At 43.5% G+C, this 18,838-nt stretch overlaps 1 protein-coding gene across 4 annotated transcripts in view; it reads right to left on the minus strand.

Moving 5' to 3' along the window:
• CCNY (cyclin Y) overlaps nt 1–18,838 on the minus strand; it is a 194,170-nt gene that overhangs the window by 141,368 nt on the left and 33,964 nt on the right. The window contains exon 1 of one of the 4 annotated variants that reach the window (XM_036350179.1): nt 8,767–8,954. The exons of 2 other annotated variants lie outside the window; for them this stretch is intronic. The gene's annotated coding sequence lies outside the window, so the exon portion shown is untranslated. Of the gene's footprint in view, nt 1–1,539; nt 1,697–8,766; nt 8,955–18,838 lie in introns of those variants that run through there. One more of the 4 variants, XM_036350141.1, reaches the window with a different exon arrangement.

An 18,838-nucleotide genomic window follows, 5' to 3' on the forward strand; every position in this document is an offset into this window, starting at 1 on the left:
AGTCCTGAATAGTTCTGTTTGAGTGCTCTGATCAAATAGGGAGAATTGAGAATGCATGAGCCATCTCTCCACAACTATCTGGTGAGTGCAACTTTACAATTCTGAGCACATGATTGCATTATACTAGTACACACACTGGTGCACACAAACAGACACTAAGGGATAAAAATGAGAGAACAATGGGCTATGTAATGTTGCTTCAAAGTACCTAAAGTCTGCCATTTTAAGTCATCATTGTTATCGGAGAAATGCATGGATAACCTTTCTCCATTGATAGTGGGAGTGGGTTTCTTGGGGTACTGGTGGAATAAGCATTTCCTTGGGGGCCCCCATGGGAGGATGAGATATAGTTGAAAGCTTTATTTGAGTGGAATTACATCCCTTGTTTGCAAAGTCCCTTAAACCAGTCCTGGAAAATGTGCGGCTGGGTGTTCAGCAGAGCTAGAAGCAAAGCCAGTGTCCAAAGTTTCCATTCCATCATGGAATGAGTCTGATACAGCATTAGTCTAGTTGCATTTCATTGTGTGTGGGGTCCACATGGCTGTGGGCAAATGCTGAGGAGCCAAATGCTGAGCAGCCAAAAGAGCATGCCCCCCTGCAATAAGAGTTCCGAGAGAGCAAGAGAGAGAACTCCTTTGTTTAGGAGTTTAAGTATCTCAAATCTTACTGAGCTTGCAGTGGCCTCACCTATGGCCAATGCTCTGTTCCCAGGTGTGATTGACAAACAAGTACATTCCCCATCCCAAACTTTACTGGGCATGGATCTAAATTGCAGCTTCCTGGCAAAACTGCTTAAATTAATGCCTACAAATTTGGCCTTCCCTTTGCTCCTTTTCAGTTATTAATAACTGGGTTCATTATAATGGTATTAATCATGACTCTGAAAAATAAGGCCAGAATTTACTGGGGCCTTTAAAGAGTCACTCAAGTTTCCTGGTGTGTTAAACCAATAAATAGTGTTCAATAAAATATGCCAAAGCTATAGGCTCAGCACTAGTCCTGACTCATCTCCTTTTAAGACCCTGTGAAACAGCAAGAGTTAGGGTAGGGAGCCAACAATTACAGGGTGAGCCAGAGGAATGCTAGGTGTGCACCTTCCCCAGTTCCCAATGCCAGTAAGTGGAGGCGCCAAGATTCAGAAGCGCCCCAGGCATAGAGAGTCCCACTATGCTGGTTTAGTGCACTCCTAGAGAAGCACTTTCTTCTAAATGTGTGACAAAAAGTGTAAGCAGAACCCTAGAGTAGTAGGTGTCCTTGTGCTAGAAAAGGGGACAGGAGAAATTCACATTTGTTCCATTTTTTTCCTACTGCAATCTGCCAGGTTTGATGAAATTTGGATTTTAATGCGAAATTTTTCTCAGCATTCCAAGAAATCCAAAATCAATAATATACCCCTACTTTTTATTTTTAATTTTGGTCAATCAATGCAACTATGTTGAAAACAAGAAATGTTACTTGTTTGCATGATATAAGGACCTGTCCCTTTAAAAAGAGAAAAATGTTACCAATGATTAGCTTTCATTTCAGGGATGGTTTTACCTGGTGAGGGAAAAGAGGTATATTTTTTACCATAATTAAATGTCCAAGAGAGTTCATTAAATGTAGTCCTTCAATGGTTACTGTATCCAGAGGAAGAGTACGGTTCATTCAGAAAAAGTTTTCAGTAACATCCGGACCTCCTGAAAATTTCTGGGTAAAATGTCCCTTTTCCACATGCTATTCTTAGCTGGTCATCCACATCATCCTTTTGAAAAGTGAAAGTGATGCAAAGTTTTGTTCAAAGATACTGCCAGCCTCCTCCACAAAGCGCTCACTGGACTTACCCTCATCCAGGCAGAATAATTTTGTTAAGATAACGATTCAACAAGAAAGCACCATTCCCCGCCCCCCAAATAATTAAATAAAACGGTTCTGCAGGGAGAGTGCCTGAACCAGGCATACAGCCACTTCACAAGTGCAACTGGGCATTTTGTACACACCACCTCCTCCAGGTGCACCTCAAGCAGAGCCCTGCTGGCCATTATAGGCAAAAGGCAAGGGGAAGTCACTGAGGTTGTGAAAGGCCAAGAGAAGAGATTATATCTGCATTTTCAACTGATCCGTCCTTCCCAATGCTATGAAGATCTTCCTTCACTGACAGAAACCTTGTTTTCCATTTCTAACTCTCCCCCATTCAATAATCGGGTTTGCCCAGTTTTTCAAAGAGCAAACACTAAAGTGGAAGACGTGCTTCACCCTGGTTTACTCCTCTTATGGTGCCTCAGCTCCTGGAAGGTTCACACTCCATTCAAAGCCAATCGCCACTCAGTGAACCTGTCTGTACTTAACCAGCTTGACAAGTCTCTCCTACAAACTGCGTGTGGTTCTCCACTGGATACACAACATATGCTGAAATGGCTTCTGTGCTAAAAGTTATAAAGGGTCTAAGGGGCTGGACTATAGAACACAGGGCTAAGACCCCAGACCTTGGAGTCACCAAGAGCTGGCTCATGTCCCAGTTTGACAACTCAGAGCTGTGTGGGCCCTTGGGCAAGATACTTAACTTCCTCATGTCTCAGATGATGCCAGGAAAAGAGAATGCAGGATTCCTACCCACACACAGAAAAAAGGTAAAGCTAATCAGAAATAAAAAGCCACATGTGACATTGAATTCACATGTTATATAGTAAGTATAGTATAGCATAGTATAATGTTTTTCAAACTGTGAGTTTAACTCTCTAGGATAGTGGTTCTCAACCTTCTGGCCCTTTAAATATAGTTCATGTTGTGACCCAACCATAAAATTATTTTCGTTGCTATTTCATAACTGTAATGTTGCTACTGTTATGAATCGTAATGTAAATATCTGATATGCAGGATGGTCTTAGGCGACCCCTGTGAAAGAGTCGTTCGACCGCCAAAGGGGTCACGACCTACAGGTTGAGAACCGCTGCTCTAGGAGGTTATAAAATCACTTTACAGGGTCATGACTCATTCTTTCTTAAAAATGAAATAAAACAAAAGTTCAAACATAATAATATGGAGTCATAAGGATAAATACTGATTCAAGTATGTTTATGAATATAAAATATATATTTGATTCCGATCTAAAATGTATTTTCTTACTGTTGGTCACAGTCAAAAGACTGGAATGCCACAAGTACTTCGGTAAAACACCAATACAGTTATTAGTAGAGACAATATGTCCAACTGCAAAGAGACTTAAATATACCAGATAAAGGGTGTCCCAAAATTCACGCAAGATTTGAATTTAATGGTGCTCACTATCACAACTTGATAATCCAGTTTTTTGTGCCTAAATTGCAAGATATGGATGTGGATGACATGTGGTTTCAACAAGACGGTGCCACATGCCATACAGCCCGAGAAACAATTCAATTACTGCATGAGTCATTTCCTGGTCGTGTAATTTCCCGTTTTGGTGATCAGAATTGGCCACTCAGATCATGCGATTTAACGACGTTGGACTTTTTTCTTTGGGGTTTTTTGAAGTCTAAGGTTTATGCCAACAAGCCCACGACCACCCATGCCTTGAAGGAAGAAATTGAGCACTGTATCAACGAAATTCAGCCACATTTATGCAAAACAGTCATGGAAAATTTCAACAAAAGAGTGCATATGTGCCAGCAAAGCTGTGGAGGCCATTTACCTGATATGCTATTCCATACATAACCCTATACTGTATACTTTATGAATCAATAAAAAATTTACAATTTTTATAAACCTGTGTTTTCATCAAAATTACTTCTTGTGTGAATTTTGGGACACCCTTTATTTTCACCTACTGATGACAATACCTTTTAAACTTGAAAGAAGAAAATAACTAAAGAGAATTCAAAATAAGCTACCAAACCTACTCAAGTTAGACATCCAATAATTTTGCTGACTCAAATATTAGTATCATATATCTTCTCATATAGTAATTTTGTAGATTGCATCCGAAACTTTTTTTTTTAAATATATTTTATTGATTTTTTACAGAGAGGAAGATAGAGAGTTAGAAACATCGATGGGAGAGAAACATCGATCAGCTGCCTCCTGCACATCTCCCACTGGGGATGTGCCCGCAACCCAGGTACATGCCCTTGACCGGAATCGAACCTGGGACCCCTCAGTCCGCAGGCCGACGCTCTATCCACTGAGCCAAACCGGTTTCGGCCGAAACTTTAGATCATTAATCCATTCCTGAAATTGTAGCCTAGCAAGATGATCACACTTGCAGATGAGGTTTTAAGCCCAAAGATGTTCAAGACTGCATCCTATCTAATAATAGACAAACATAGTAATTAACCGTAGCTCCGACATGCTTCCCATTGGCTAATCAGGGCTATATGCAAATTAACTGCCAACTAAGATGGCAGTTAATTTGCATACTCGCAATGATGGGAGGCGAAAGGGGAAGGATGGAAGACAGTGATCAGAAACCCAGGCGCAGGCAAGAGCCAGGGAGCAGGGCAAAGGTCAGTCCTGGAGGCCACCTTTGCCCTGGCACAAGCTGGTGATCGGAGAAGCCTGGGGGGTGGGGCAGGGAAGCAGACACAGACAGCGACTGTGACCGCAGAAGCCAGGTGCAGGGAGTCAGGGAAGCGGCCGCCGCCAGCATCCCTGGCCACGAATTCCCTACCCCGCACCCGGCTTCTGCGATCAGTGACCGCAGAAGCCGGGTGCAGGGGCGATCACAGAAGCCAGGTGCGTGGGCAGGGAAGCAGCCTCCGCCAGCGTCCCCGGCCACGGCTTCCCTGCCCTGCACCCGGCTTCGGTGATCAGTGACCACAGAAGCCAGGTGCAGGGGCAGGGACCGCCAGCATCCCAGCCACGGCTTCCCTGCCCTGGACCAGCTTCTGCGATTGGTGATGCCTATTTTTGCATGACACATAACTGACTGCCCTCCCTGGAAGCACAGAAGAAGAAGAAGCCCCCAGAAGAAGAAGCCGCCCACCTTTGGTTCAGATGCCAGCGCCTGGGGCTGGCTGTAGCCCAGGAAATGGACAAGCTACCGGCCTGAGGACCCAGGCTGCAGCCACCCAGAGAAGCTGCCAGCCCTGTGGCCCAGGGCGCCAGCGCCTATGGCCAGGGAAACAAGTTCCCTCTTCTCCTACTGTAGTCATTACTTTAATATTCCCCTTCTGAATTTCTCTCCTGTGCTGCAACCCAACTCCACTTTTCATCGGAAGGATACAGAACAGAGAGAGCAGTGTTAAAAGCTTACATTTTTAAGCCGGTAAGGTTGGTACTTAGACATATAAATGGAAAACTAGAGTCCTTAAGGTAACAAAGGCTACAAAGGACAGGGACAGCGCACAACCTATTATATCCAGCAATCCATATGGGGACTGAAAACTTTGCAATGATGACAATTACTGAAGATATGAATCAACTAAAATAGTTGACAGGGAAAATTTTTCTATCTTTGAAAATATCTACATCAAATCGGTTTAAATAGATTTTCATCTGCATAATATAACACATTCTGACAAGACCACCACCACCACCAATGTGGTCAGTGTTGTGCCGTAAAATGTTTAATAACTGAGGGACACCCCCCCCCGAGTGCACAAATTTTGTGCACCGGGCTACTAGTCTATAATAATAAAAGTATAATATGCTAATTAGACCGGATGTCCTTCCAGAGGTCCTTCCTTCTGGACAAAGCTACAGCAGGCAGGGACTGCAGCAGTCCCCTGGCCGTGTCAGTAGCGGGCAGGGACTGGGGCCAAGGCCCTTGCAGGCATTTCGTGCATTGGGCCTCTAGTTATTTATAATAAGGAAAAGAGCAAACAGCTAAATGTCCAGTAATAAGAGACTAAATAAGTAGGTGGAAAATTAATTATACAGAAAATTTTATTACTAAAATTAATAAAAATGTTTATAACAAAATGTTTATAAATGCATTTGTAATTGGAGAAATACTTCTACTTATCATGCTAAGTGAAAAGTTGGAACATTTTATATGCAGTGTTATCATAATTACACTAGAGGCCCGGTGCACAAAATTTGTGCACTGGGGGGACAGGGGGTCCCTCAGCCTGGCCTGCGCCCTCTCGCAGTGCAGGACCCCTCGAGGGATGTCCACCTACTGTCGTCCCCACCCACTGCAGCTCTGTCCAGGATCAGGGGGATCAGGCCTAAGCCAGCAGTCAGACATCCCTCGCAGTATGGGGCTCTTGCAGTCCAGGACCCCTCGCTCCTTTTACCACGTGCTTGCAACGGAGGTAGGAGAGGCTCCTGCCACCATTGCTGCGCTCGCCAGCCATGAGCCTGGCTTCTGGCTAAGTGTGTGTGTGTGTGGGGGGGGGGGGGGGAGCGCGTGCACTGACCACTGGAGGCAGCTCCTGCATTGAGCATCTGCCCCCTGGTGGTCAGTGCACATCATAGCGACTGGTCATTCCACCGGTCATTCCACCATTTGGTCTATTTGCATATTAGGGTTTTATTATATAGGTTGTTATATAGGTTTTGGGATTTGAGTTTTATTGTTTTGGTGATGGTTTTATTTTAAATAAATCCAGCTTTTAAAAGTACTAGAAGAGGGGGAAGAGGTGTGGGGGGCGGTAGAGAAGGGTATAGCGAGGATAAATGGTGATGGAAGGAGATCTGACTTGGGGTGGTGAACTTGTGTACCAGAAACCTATATAATTTTGTTAACTAGTGTCACCCCAATAAATTCAATAAAAAGAAAAAATAATTTTAAGTACTAGAAAAAATTATATATAAATATTCACAGTAGTTCTTTTGTACAAGAAAGCACAGGAGCTTTTCTTTCTTTGTTTTTAAATTTTCTATATTTTCCATTTTTTTTCTAGTAAGTATATTGAACATTCAAAATAGAGAATAATGTAACAAACTTCCTTTTAAGTATATCAATGCCACAAAGTTTTTAAAGCTCACTATTAAATTTCCAACTTCAAGGAACAAAGAAATTTATTCTAAAACAAGAGGCCCGGTGCATGGATTTGTGCACATTGAAAGTAAATTCATCAAAAGGTGGCCGGTGGGTCGGGACTGGGCAAGATGGGCCAGACACAACCTGGAGCCAACATCCCGCGGTCCCTCCCCAGCTGGCTGCACCTGCGGCATCATTGGGGCTTGAAGAGTATCTGTGGAGTGAGCGGGGTCCCTCAGGCAGGTGGGGTCCCTGGGCCAGGCTTGCAGGGATCGGGCCGAAACCAGCAGTCTGACATCCCCCGAGGGGTCCCAGAGTGTGAGAGGGCACTCTGCAAAGTTGCTGTTGCTCAGCAGTTTCTGCATCGAGCATCTGCCGTCTGGTGGTCAGTGTGCATCATGGCTACCAGCCGGTTGGCTAGTCACTTAGGCTTTTATATATATAGAATAGTGGCAGGGTGCATGAAGTTCATGCATGGGGGGAGGGGGGGTCCCTCAGCCCAGCCTGCACCCTCTCCAATCAGGGACCCCTTGGGGGATGTCCAACTGCCGGTCAGAACAAAGTGAAAATCGCTAAGCAAACGAGACAATATTAGTCTGATTTTGGTATATGCTACTATCCAAACTATTAGCAGATAAAAAGGAAGGGAGTGCCTTACTAAATACTTAACTATAATATAATATTAACGTGAAACAGAGAGAGAGAGAGAGAGAGAGAGAGAACACCAATGCCATTGCTATTCAAGTCCCCATGGGTGATCTGGAGGGAATACCTGCTTTTGGTTGGGGTGAAAGTTGGAAGGGAAGTTGTGTAATGACAGCCACTGACAGCTTCTGCAAGCTGGGGCCATTCCCTGGGGCAAATCAGTAAAACTAACCAGGGAATCAGCAATCTTGCATAGATGCACTTTGCTGAGGTTGAAAGATAAGAGCCCCAAGCTTGCCCCAGGTAAGGTCTCTCAAACATGAGAGACCAGTCTCAGGTGCTCCTGTGTCTGTTGTTCATTCTTAACCCATGTAATAAAAATTCATTTCTCAAATATAAGAACCCCTATTTGAGTGTCATTCAGAACTGATGCCCACGAGAGGGCCAAAAAAGAGGAACCAGTCCTGGTCGAGTGGCTCACTTTCTTTTTCTTTCTTTCTCTCTCTCTCTCTCTCTCTCTCTCTCTCTCTCTCTCTCTCTCTCTCTCTCTCCATCAATCAATAAAAGTTAAAATAAAATAAAAAGTGGAACCAGATCAAGCAAAGCTTGCTTGGAAAAGTGCTCTGGTTTCATTTGTTCAGCATAGCCTTTAATCTGGCTGTATACTGATATCAAAAAAACCTTCTGATTTTCTAGTTATTTTAAGAATGGAAAATTACTGGCTCATTCTGAGTCTAAGGTACTTGAAAACATTTACAACATTCCAAGTACACACACGAAAGGTAAAAATACAGCCATCCCCGAGTCAAACAAACAATTATACCCAGGCAGCTAATCAATTTGTGATGGAGCAAATAATTTTCTTCTCTGCTTCTCTGGACAATTTATATAAACACATGCTAATTCTAAGTCTTCTTTAAATCCTTCTCAATAGTACCTGCTATGCTGGGAAATACATGTTTATTCAGCATAATACTCTTTTAAAAATATACTAATCTGAACTTCCAGTCAAGATAGCAGTGTAGGTAAACACGGAGTATTCACCTCCTCCCACTACCAATCAAAATTACAACTAAACTATAGAACAACCATCATTCAAAACCTCCTAAAAGCTGGCTGAAAGGAAGTGCTACAACTAGGGAATTAAAGAAGCCACATCAAGACTGGTAGGAAGGACAGAGACAAGGAATTGGCTGATCCCACACCCACATGTGGCGGATAAAAATTAGGAGGGATACCTGAGCTGTGTGGAGGTCCCCCCTCAGGAGCAAGGGACCCAGCCTGACACCAGGATTCCCAACCAAGGTTCCAGTGCCAGGAGGAGAGGTCCCCATAACTTCTGGCTGTAAAACCCAGCAGGGATTGGCTTTGGCTGAGAAGCTCATTTGGTTGGAGTATTGTCCCGATACACCAATGTTGGGGGTTCCATCCCTGGTCAGATAAAAGAATCAACCAATGACTGCATAAGTAAGTGTAAGACCACACTCTCTCTTCCTCTCTATCTCTCTCTCTAAGAAACTTAATTAAAGTAAACAAACAAACAAACAGCAGGGACTGAGGCTGACAGAGGCTGCTAGAGTGCCAGGCAGATCCTCTTAAAGAGCTAGTGCACAAACTTACTCAGATTCACTTCTTCTGAGCTCCAACACTGGGACAGTAGGAACTGAATTGTCGTCATCAGGGTAAATACTGGCAAAGGCCTTTGTTCCTTTTCTGAGCCACCTCCCCACCACGACCACCACCACCACAAACCCATGCACAGACAGAGCTGGCAGGCAGGTGCCATATCTGAGACTCCATCAACCTGGCTCACACTGTTTGTCCACCCTGGTGATTCCTTGAGGCCCTGGCTCTACCCAACTTATGGGCCCACCAAAGCTATTTCCAGCTATTTCTACTGGATTTTCCATACCAATGATCTACTAGGTATACCGGTTAATAATGGTGGATTTTTGTAATCAAAGAAAACACAGTAATATCAAGAGAAACGTCAAAAGTGCTTTATTCAAAGTAATGTCCATTGCTAGCTACACATTTCCTCCATCTTTCAGGTAATTTGTGGATACCGTCCCAATAGAACTTTTCTTGTTTTGAGGCAAACCATTCACAGACCCAATTTTCCACTTCTTCGTACGTTTTGAAGTGCTGCTGCTCAGAAAGTGCGTGTGCCATAAATCGGAACAAGTGGTAATCTGAAGAAGCAAGGTCTGGTGAATACGGCGAGTGGGTTAATACTTCCCAGGCAAGATCTTTTAATGTGTCTTTTAATGTGTGTTTTGAAGTGTGGGATGGTGCCTTATCATGAAGCAAAATTACTTTGCCGTGTCTTCTGGCACATTCTGGTCATTTCACGATCAAAGCATAGTTGAAATTGATTATTTGTTGTCAGTAGCGATCAGTATGAACGATTTCACCTGGTTTTAGAAGCTCATAATACAACACACCTTCCTGGTCCCACCAAACACAGAGCATTGTCTTCTTTCCGAAGCGATTTGGCCTTGCAGTCGATGTTGACCTGGATCAACCCATGATTTTGTGCGTTTCGGATTCTCAAAATAAATCCACTTTTCATTGCCAGTCACAATTCGATACAAAAAAGACTTTCTTTTGTGCCGTTGAAGCAACATTTTACTGATGACTTTTCGTTTTTTCATTTGTCTTTCATTCAGTTGATGTGGCACTCATTTTCCTTCCTTTAAAATCTTTCCCATTGCTTGTAAACGATTGGAAATTGTTTGCTGAGCAACTTTTAATCTTTCTGCAAGTTGTTTTTGAGTTTTACATGCATCTTTATCCAATCATGCTTGTAATTGTTGGTCTTCAAACTTTTTTAGTTGACCTGGACATTCTTTGTCTTTCACATGGAAATCATCACTTGTAAAGCATTTAAACCAGCGTTCACAAGTATCTTGAGATGGAGCATGTTCACCATTGGCTTCCCGAAGTATACGATAACTTTCAGCAGCACTTTTCTTTAAAGTAATGAATTAAAACTTGTCACAAATGCTCTTTTTTTTGGCATGAAATTGGACATTTTTAAGCATAAAAATATCTGTGATATTAACACCTTCAGCAAATTTGACATATGAAGTTTTGAAGTTTGCTATCAATACAACAAAATAGCATACATATCAAATTGCATATATATCAACATGTGTAACTCCAGCTATTGAAAAAAATCCACATTATGAACTGGTACACCTAGTACCTTAGCTCATGCTTCTGCTTTTCCTAAAATCTCTCAAACAAGCAGAATATGGCCTCAGCAAGCCCTGTAGCTCTCGCTCGGTAGCCTCAGACCCAGCTCTAGGGCAGTCACCCTAGATTCACAGCTAGGCCTCTCGAAGCATCTTCAAGGTCAGCACAAGTAGCAGCCATATGCAGATCGCTTTGTAGCTTATGCCATGTGGCCCCAGGAGGCCTCAGAGTCAGTGAACCCAGTGCACAGTTTCAGAATATGTCAAGGCATCACCACCCAACCATCTTCACAAGCAACACACTCAAGAGGCAGACTCAGCAGGCACCAGAATCCTGATGAAGTTAAGTCCTGCTCTGTGTGGTGGGCCCCTGCATAGCTGATCCTCCACAGTGGTCAGTGGTCAGTGGTCAGTGGTTGCAGCTGATGGGCCTGAGGACAAATCCCTCCCATTGATTTGCTAACAGCAATCAAAGTTCAATTACAAGAGGAGGATGTACATAGCCCACACAGGGGTGGGTAGATGCACCTCAAGTGCCCATCTTGGGTGACTGGGGAGGCTGTCACTGGACCTTACAGGACACCTCCTGCATTAGGCCATTCTACCAAGCATGGGAGACATAGCAACTCTGCCTAACACATAGAAACAACACAGGAAGGCTGCCAAACTGAGGAGACAAAGAATCATGTCCCAAATGTAAGAAGAACAAAACACCACTTTTAGAACTAAACAAAATGGAGACAAGCAATCTATAGATACAGAGTTTAAAACACTGGTTTAAGGATGCTCAAGGAACTTAGTGAGAACTTCAACAGCATAAAACAAGACCAGGCAGAAATCAAGGATACACTAATTTGCGGGAATCAACAGTAGAGTAGATGAAGGTGAGAATTAAATCAGTGATATGAAATATAAGGAAGCAAAAAAACACCCAATCAGAACAGCAAAAATAAAAAACAATCTCCCAAAATGAGCATGGTGTAAGGAGCTGGCACAACTTCAAGTGTACCAGCATTCACATCATAGGGATACTAGAAGGAGAAGAGAGTAAGAAATTGAAAACCTATTTGAAAAAATAATGACAGAAAACTTCCCTAACTTCACATACAGGTCCAGGAAATGCAGAGTCCCAAATAAGATGAGCCCAAAGACACATCATACTTAAAATGGCTAATATTAAAGACAAAGAGAATCTGAAAAGTATCAAGAGAAAAGCAGTTAGTTACCTACGAGGAAGCTCCCATAAGACTCCACAGAAGCTGATTTCTCCACAGAAACTTTGCGTGCCAGAAGGGATTGGCAAGAAATATTCAAAGTGATGAAAACCAAGGACTTACAAGCAAGATTACCAGGCAAAGTTATCATTTAGAATCAAAGAACAGATAAAGAATTTCCCAGACAAGAAAAGGCTAAAGGAGTATAGCACCATAAAATCAGTATTACATGAAATGTTGAAGGGTATTCTTTAAGAAGGGGGGGGGGGGGGGGGGGGGATAAAAAATGTGAACAATAACATGGCTATAAATACATATCTACCAACAATTGAATTTAAAAATATAAAATAAATAAATGAACAAGCAGAATAGAAACAGACTCATAAATAAAAAGAATATTTGTCAGTTGCCAGAGGGAAGGGGATTGGGGGATAGGTGAGAAAGGTGAAAGGATTAAGAAATACAAATTTGTTGTTACAGAATAGTCATGGGGATGTAAAGTACAGCACAGGCAAATCCTATATAATAAAGAGCTAATATGCTAATTAGACCAGACAGCGGAACGACCAGTGGGCGGGGAGCAGGGATGCAGGGCCGCAAGGCAGCCAGGGCTGCAAGGTAGACAGCGCTGTGAGGGCTGAGGCAGCCAGGACTGTGAGGACTGAGGCAGCTGGGGCTGCAAAGGCCTACTCTTGCACGAATTTCGTGCATCAGGCCTCTAGTGTAGTCAATAATATTCTAATAACTATCTGTGTACTGTGTCAGATGGGTGCAAGACTTATCAAGATGATCACTTAGAATGTTATGCAATGTCTGATCACTGGGGTGTACACTTGAAACTAAAATAGTAATGTCAGCTGTAATTGAAAATAAAAAATGATTTAAGGAGAACCAAGATGGCGGCATAGGTTAACGCCGGAGTTTGCTGCTTTGAACAACTACTTCAAAAGTGAAACCAAAAAACGGAAGGGACATCACCCAGAACCACAGGAACGATGGCTGAGTGGAAGTCCTACAACTAGGAGGAAAGAGAAACGCATACGGACACTCAGAGGAGGCGCAGTGCTGAAGTCAAATTCTGAGGTGCGGAGTGCGCGAGCGGGCTGGCGGCGGAGGGCGCGGTGGGCGTTTTCAATCGGGAGGGAGTCGAAGACTCTGAGCTCCAGATCCCGGCGAGTCTTTAGGGACCCAGACTCAAACGGGAGAAGCAGGACTGTCTGGCTTCGGTCAGAGCGAGTGCAGCTTTCTCTCTGAGCTTTGCAGCGGGTGCTGGGACCCAGAGAGGCAGAGCCCCTGGGGACAGGACTGAGAGCCGCCATAACTGCTCTCTCCGGCCCACCCTGTTGATCCTGTGTGACCCGCCCCGACCAAGCCCTGCACACAGGCATTTGCCGGATAGCCTCAGGCAAACGCCAGATTAGCACCTCCCTAGAGGACAGAAGTTCTCTCACTGCTGACACAGCTGATTCTCATAGCCACTTGGCCTGGAGGTCAAACCCTCCCTGGAATTAGCTACAACAATCAAGATTTAACTATAAGACTGCGAACAAAGACCACTAGGGGGTGCACCAAGGAAGCATAACAAAATGCGGAGACAAAGAAACAGGACAAAATTGTCAATGGAAGATATAGAGTTCAGAACCACACTTTTAAGGTCTCTCAAGAACTGTTTAGAAGCCGCCGATAAACTTAATGAGATCTACAAGAAAACTAATAAGACCCTTGATCTTATACTGGGGAACCAACTAGAAATTAAGCATACACGGACTGAAATAACGAATATTATACAGACTCCCAACAGCAGACCAGAGGAGCGCAAGAATCAAGTCAATGATTTGAAATGCGAGGAAGCAAAAAACACCCAACCGGAAAAGCAAAATGAAAAAAGAATCCAAAAATGCGAGGTTAGTGTAAGGAGCCTCTGGGACAGCTTCAAGCGTACCAACATCAGAATTATAGGGGTGCCAGAAGATGAGAGAGAGCAAGATATTGAAAACCTATTTGCAGAAATAATGACAGAAAACTTCCCCCACCTGGTGAAAGAAATGGACTTACAGGTCCAAGAAGCGCGGAGAACCCCAATCAAAAGGAATCCAAAGAGGACCACACCAAGACACATCATAATTAAAATGCCAAGAGCAAAAGATAAAGAGAGAATCTTAAAAACAGCAAGAGAAAGAAACTCAGTTACCTACAAGGGAATACCCATACGACTGTCAGCTGATTTCTCAACAGAAACTTTGCAGGCCAGAAGGGAGTGGCAAGAAATATTCAAAGTGATGAATACCAAGAACCTACAACCAAGATTACTTTATCCAGCAAAGCTATCATTCAGAATTGAAGGTCAGATAAAGAGCTTCACAGATAAGGAAAAGCTAAAGGAGTTCATCACCACCAAACCAGGATTATATGAAATGCTGAAAGGTATCCTTTAAGAAGAGGAAGAGGAAGAAAAAGGTAAAGATACAAATTATGAACAACAAATATGCATCTATCAACAAGTGAATCTAAGAATCAAGTGAATAAATAGTCTGATGAACAGAATGAACTGTTGATTATAATAGAATCAGGGACATAGAAAGGGAATGGACTGACTATTCCTGGGGGGGAAAGGGGTGTGGGAGATTCGGGAAGAGACTGGACAAAAATCGTGCACCTATGGATGAGGACAGTGGGTGGGGAGAGAGGGCGGAGGGTGGGGCAGGAACTGGGAGGAGGGGAGTTATGGGGGGGGAAAAAAGAGGAACAAATGTAATAATCTGAACAATAAAGATTTAATTAAAAAATAAATAAATAAATAAAAAATAAAAAATGATTTAAAAGACAATATTAATTTGCATGAAGCATAAAATTTATTTGGTGTAAATGTGCAGAGAAATGCAAACTTAAAAAAAAAAACACACAAAGAAACTGGAGATCATAATTGCAAGATGAATGGAATAAGGTTTAATTTTAAAACCAAATGGATTTTACAGCTGAACCATCTCTACTTTACACCTTTTATTTTTTAAACAAAGAAATAGAGTCCTTGGACAGATACACACAAAAAAATGAAACTAGACCAGTATTCGGCAAACTGCGGCTTGCGAGCCACATGCGGCTCTTTGGCCCCTTGAGTGTGGCTCTTCCTAAGCCTTAGGAGTACCCTAATTAAGTTAATAACAATGTACCTACCTATATAGTTTAAGTTTAAAAAATTTGGCTCTCAAAAGAAATTTCAATCGTTGTACTGTTGATATTTAGCTTTGTTGACTAATGAGTTTGCCGGCCACAGAACTAGACCACCAACTTACACCATACATAAATATAAACTCAAAATGGATAAAGGACTTAAATGTAAGATGGGAAACCATAAAAGTATCAGAGGAATCCACAGGCAGCAAAATCTCAGACATATGCCAAAGCAATATCTTCAGCGATATAGCTCCTAGGGCAATGAAAACTAAAGAGAAAATAAGCAAATAGGACTATATCAAAATAAAAATCTTCTGCACAGCAAAAGAAACCATCAACAAAACAACAAGAAAGTCCACTGCATGGGAGAACATATTTGCCAATGTTATGTCCTATAAGGGTTTAATCTCCAACATTTATAGGGAACTCAAACAACTTAACAAAAGGAATCTAAGCAACTCAATCAAAAACTGGGCAACGGACCTAAGTAGATACTTTTCGAAAGAGGACATAAGGAAGGTCAAGAGACATACGAAAACATGCTCAAAGTCACTAATCATCTGAGAAACGCAAATCAAAACGACAATGACATACCATCTCACACCTGTCAGAATGGATATCAACAACAAATCAACAAATGACAAGTGCTGGAGAGGATGCTGAGAAAAAGAAACCCTCGTGCACTGCTTGTGGGAATGCAGACTGGTGCAGCCACCGTGGAGAACAGTATGGAGTTTCCTCAAAAAACTAAATAAGGAACTCCCATTTGACCCAGTGATTCCACTTCTAGAAATATATCCCAAGAAACTAGAAACACCAATCAGAAAGGATATATGCACCTCTATGTTCATAGCAGCACAATTTACCATAGCTAAGATTTGGAAACAGCCTAAGTGCCCATCAGCAGATGGGTGGATTAAAAAACTGTGGTACATCTACACAATGGAATACTACATTGCTGTAAAAAGGAAGAAACTCCTACCATTTGCAACAGCATGGATGGAACTGGAGAGCATTATGCTAAACAAAATAAGTCAGTTGGAAAAATATAAGTATCACATGATCTCACTCAATTGTGGAATATAATGAACAACATGAACTGATAAACAAAAACAGATCCAGAGTCAGAGAAGCATCGATCAGATGCTCAAATCTCAGAGGGAAGGTAGTGAGTGGAGGGTGGGGGTAAGCGGGAGAGGTCAACCAAAGGACTTGTATGCATGCATATAAGCATAACCAATGGACACAGACACCAGGGGGGTGAGGGCATGAGTAGGGGTGTGGGGGGCAATGGGGAGATAAGGATACATATGTAATACCTTAATCAATAAAGAAAAAATATATGTATTTCAAAAATGTTAAAAAAAAATAATAGAAAAGAAAAAAACCATAAAATATGTGGTCAAAGACTTGTCAAAGTATATGTTGAAGTAATACATGTAGAGATGTAAAATGAAAAGACAAAGATTAAAGGTACAATGATAAACAAATATATATGTATGTATATATTCCTTATGTTTAAATATTATGCAACCATTACAATCTTGTTGTTTTGGGGAGAAAAAAAAAGAAGAAATAGAGTCCTAAAGGAAGTAATCTCTCCAAGGTCACAGGTAGTGATTAACTAGAACACTGGTCCCCTGGCCTCATTCCACTGCCATATCACACCAGAGGACAAAGGAAAAAAATGAAAAGACAAAGTTAAAAAAACAAAACTCCTATATTTAAATAGCTATCTTCTATTAAAAACTATTGATTTACAAAATGTAAAAATAAAACAAAAAGTATCTCCTAGTAACACCACCCTTCCCTTGTCTGCTCCATCTCCAATATTCAGAATTTAAAGAGGCAGCTCTAGAACTATGCAATCCTGACAAGATACCCTCCCTCTCCAATATCCCAACAGCTCACACCAAGGTCTTTTATTAAACAACTAGAGGCCTGGTGCACCAATTCGTGCACAGGTGGGATCTGGCCGAAGGGCCCCATGAGCCGGTAGAGGGGCTGCAGGCGGTTATGAAATCCGTTAGCTTGTTCTTGTCTGTAAGTTCTTTATCTGGCTTTCAATTCCAAATGAGCTTTGCTGGGTAGAGAAGGGCATGGCAAGAAACATTCAAAGTGAGGAAGAGCAAGGACCTGCAGCCAGGGTGACCTTCCTTTTGAAAGGACATGTCTGCTCCCAGCCAAGGGTTCGGTCTTCATGAAACCCGGGTCAGTCTTTGCATCGGGCAAGTGGAATCACTGAGGCCTGTTTGAGAGTCGCCATGGCTGGGAGCATGATCTCAGAACAGTTAAAAACACATTCATGAAGGGATGTTATGGGTTCTCATCAAAAAGCCCACACGTGTCTGCTACACCAACAGGGTTGCTTTAACACGGAAGCCTCCATCTGCAAGCCCACCCGCCTCCAGGAGCTGGCGGGAGGTTGAAAATGGCCGTGGGTAGATGAGGCCGGTGCCAGCGACCTGGCAGGTGTCAGCGGCTTGGCCATCTGAGTCCCAGGCACAGGGAGACAGGCTCTGACATCACCACCATGTGGAGGATTTGACGGCAGCGGCACTGGCTTCAGAGCTTGTTGCTATTTTGTTTTATTTTTATCTGCATTTCCTTTTAAAGCTTTCCAGGTTGCGTTCGTTCGAGAGAGGAGCAGCCTTTGCACCTCCTCGGTGGAGAGCAGGCCTTCGATCTGAGTTCACACGCAGCCAGACAGAGTCCTGTTTAGAAACACGTGTAGGTCTTGAATTGTTTGCTCTATTACCGATAAAGAGGGTTTTAGATTCTGGCACGTAAATATGTTTCCTGCTTATCCACGAGGGCAGGAGGCTGAGCGCAGCACAGGCACAGCCACAGTTCACTCCTTCACAGGCCTCCGTCCAAGGGCGGCGATGAAGGTGCTTCACACACAGAGGGGGACGGGGACCAGGGTCGGGTAACCCTGCTTTTCCTAGACCTTCTGTCTCAGTCCCAATCTTCCCGCTCCGGGTCTGGAGCATCTTCCTTTTGAGGCAGATTCAGGTGTCTGGGGGACGTGATGTTTATCACACACTGTTTTCCGTGTGGTAGTCAGCATGGGGGTGTTCCTTAATCAGGCTTCCTTCAGCTTGGGGGGGGGGGGCCCAACAGCATGAAGGTGCAAACACAACCCGTGGGGACTCCTCACTGAGCACCTTCTGTATACCTTCTGTATACCTGGTGGGCATCTCCTCTTAGAAGGGGTGCTCCCTGTGTCTGCGACCAGCAGGTGTGTGGGGGGGGTGGGGGGGGTATCAGGCTGACTGGCTGCCACAGTGCCCTCCATAGCTGCAGTGTCACCGGGTGGGGCAGAGTACCTGGGACCCTGGATTCCCTCTGGGGTTTGCAGAACTGCCCCCTCCCCTTGTTCTCCCATTCTCCATGGAGGCGGCTGTTGGCAGACAACAGGACGGATGGATCCACAATCAGACCTACGGCCCGACCTCCAGAGAGGTTTCCTGACCCTTCTGCGTTTCCCACTCACCTGAACCCCCTAAAAGAGTCGGGGTGCCCAGTGCTCGGAGGCTCCCGTGAGCTCGTGGAGGCAGGCCCTTGGTCATTGGTTTTTATTTTTTTACTACACTTCTTCTGTGTGCAGTGATCACACTTTGTCTGGAGTGGGGCGGGCTCAAGTGAACTTGTGGAGCATCTAGGGAGGGGAAACGGCCACAGTACCTGAGGCCAAGCTCCAGGAGGCTGGCAGCACTGTTGGG

Source organism: Myotis myotis, unplaced genomic scaffold (genome assembly GCF_014108235.1).
Source record: "Myotis myotis isolate mMyoMyo1 unplaced genomic scaffold, mMyoMyo1.p scaffold_m19_p_1, whole genome shotgun sequence".
Taxonomy (NCBI): domain Eukaryota; kingdom Metazoa; phylum Chordata; class Mammalia; order Chiroptera; family Vespertilionidae; genus Myotis; species Myotis myotis.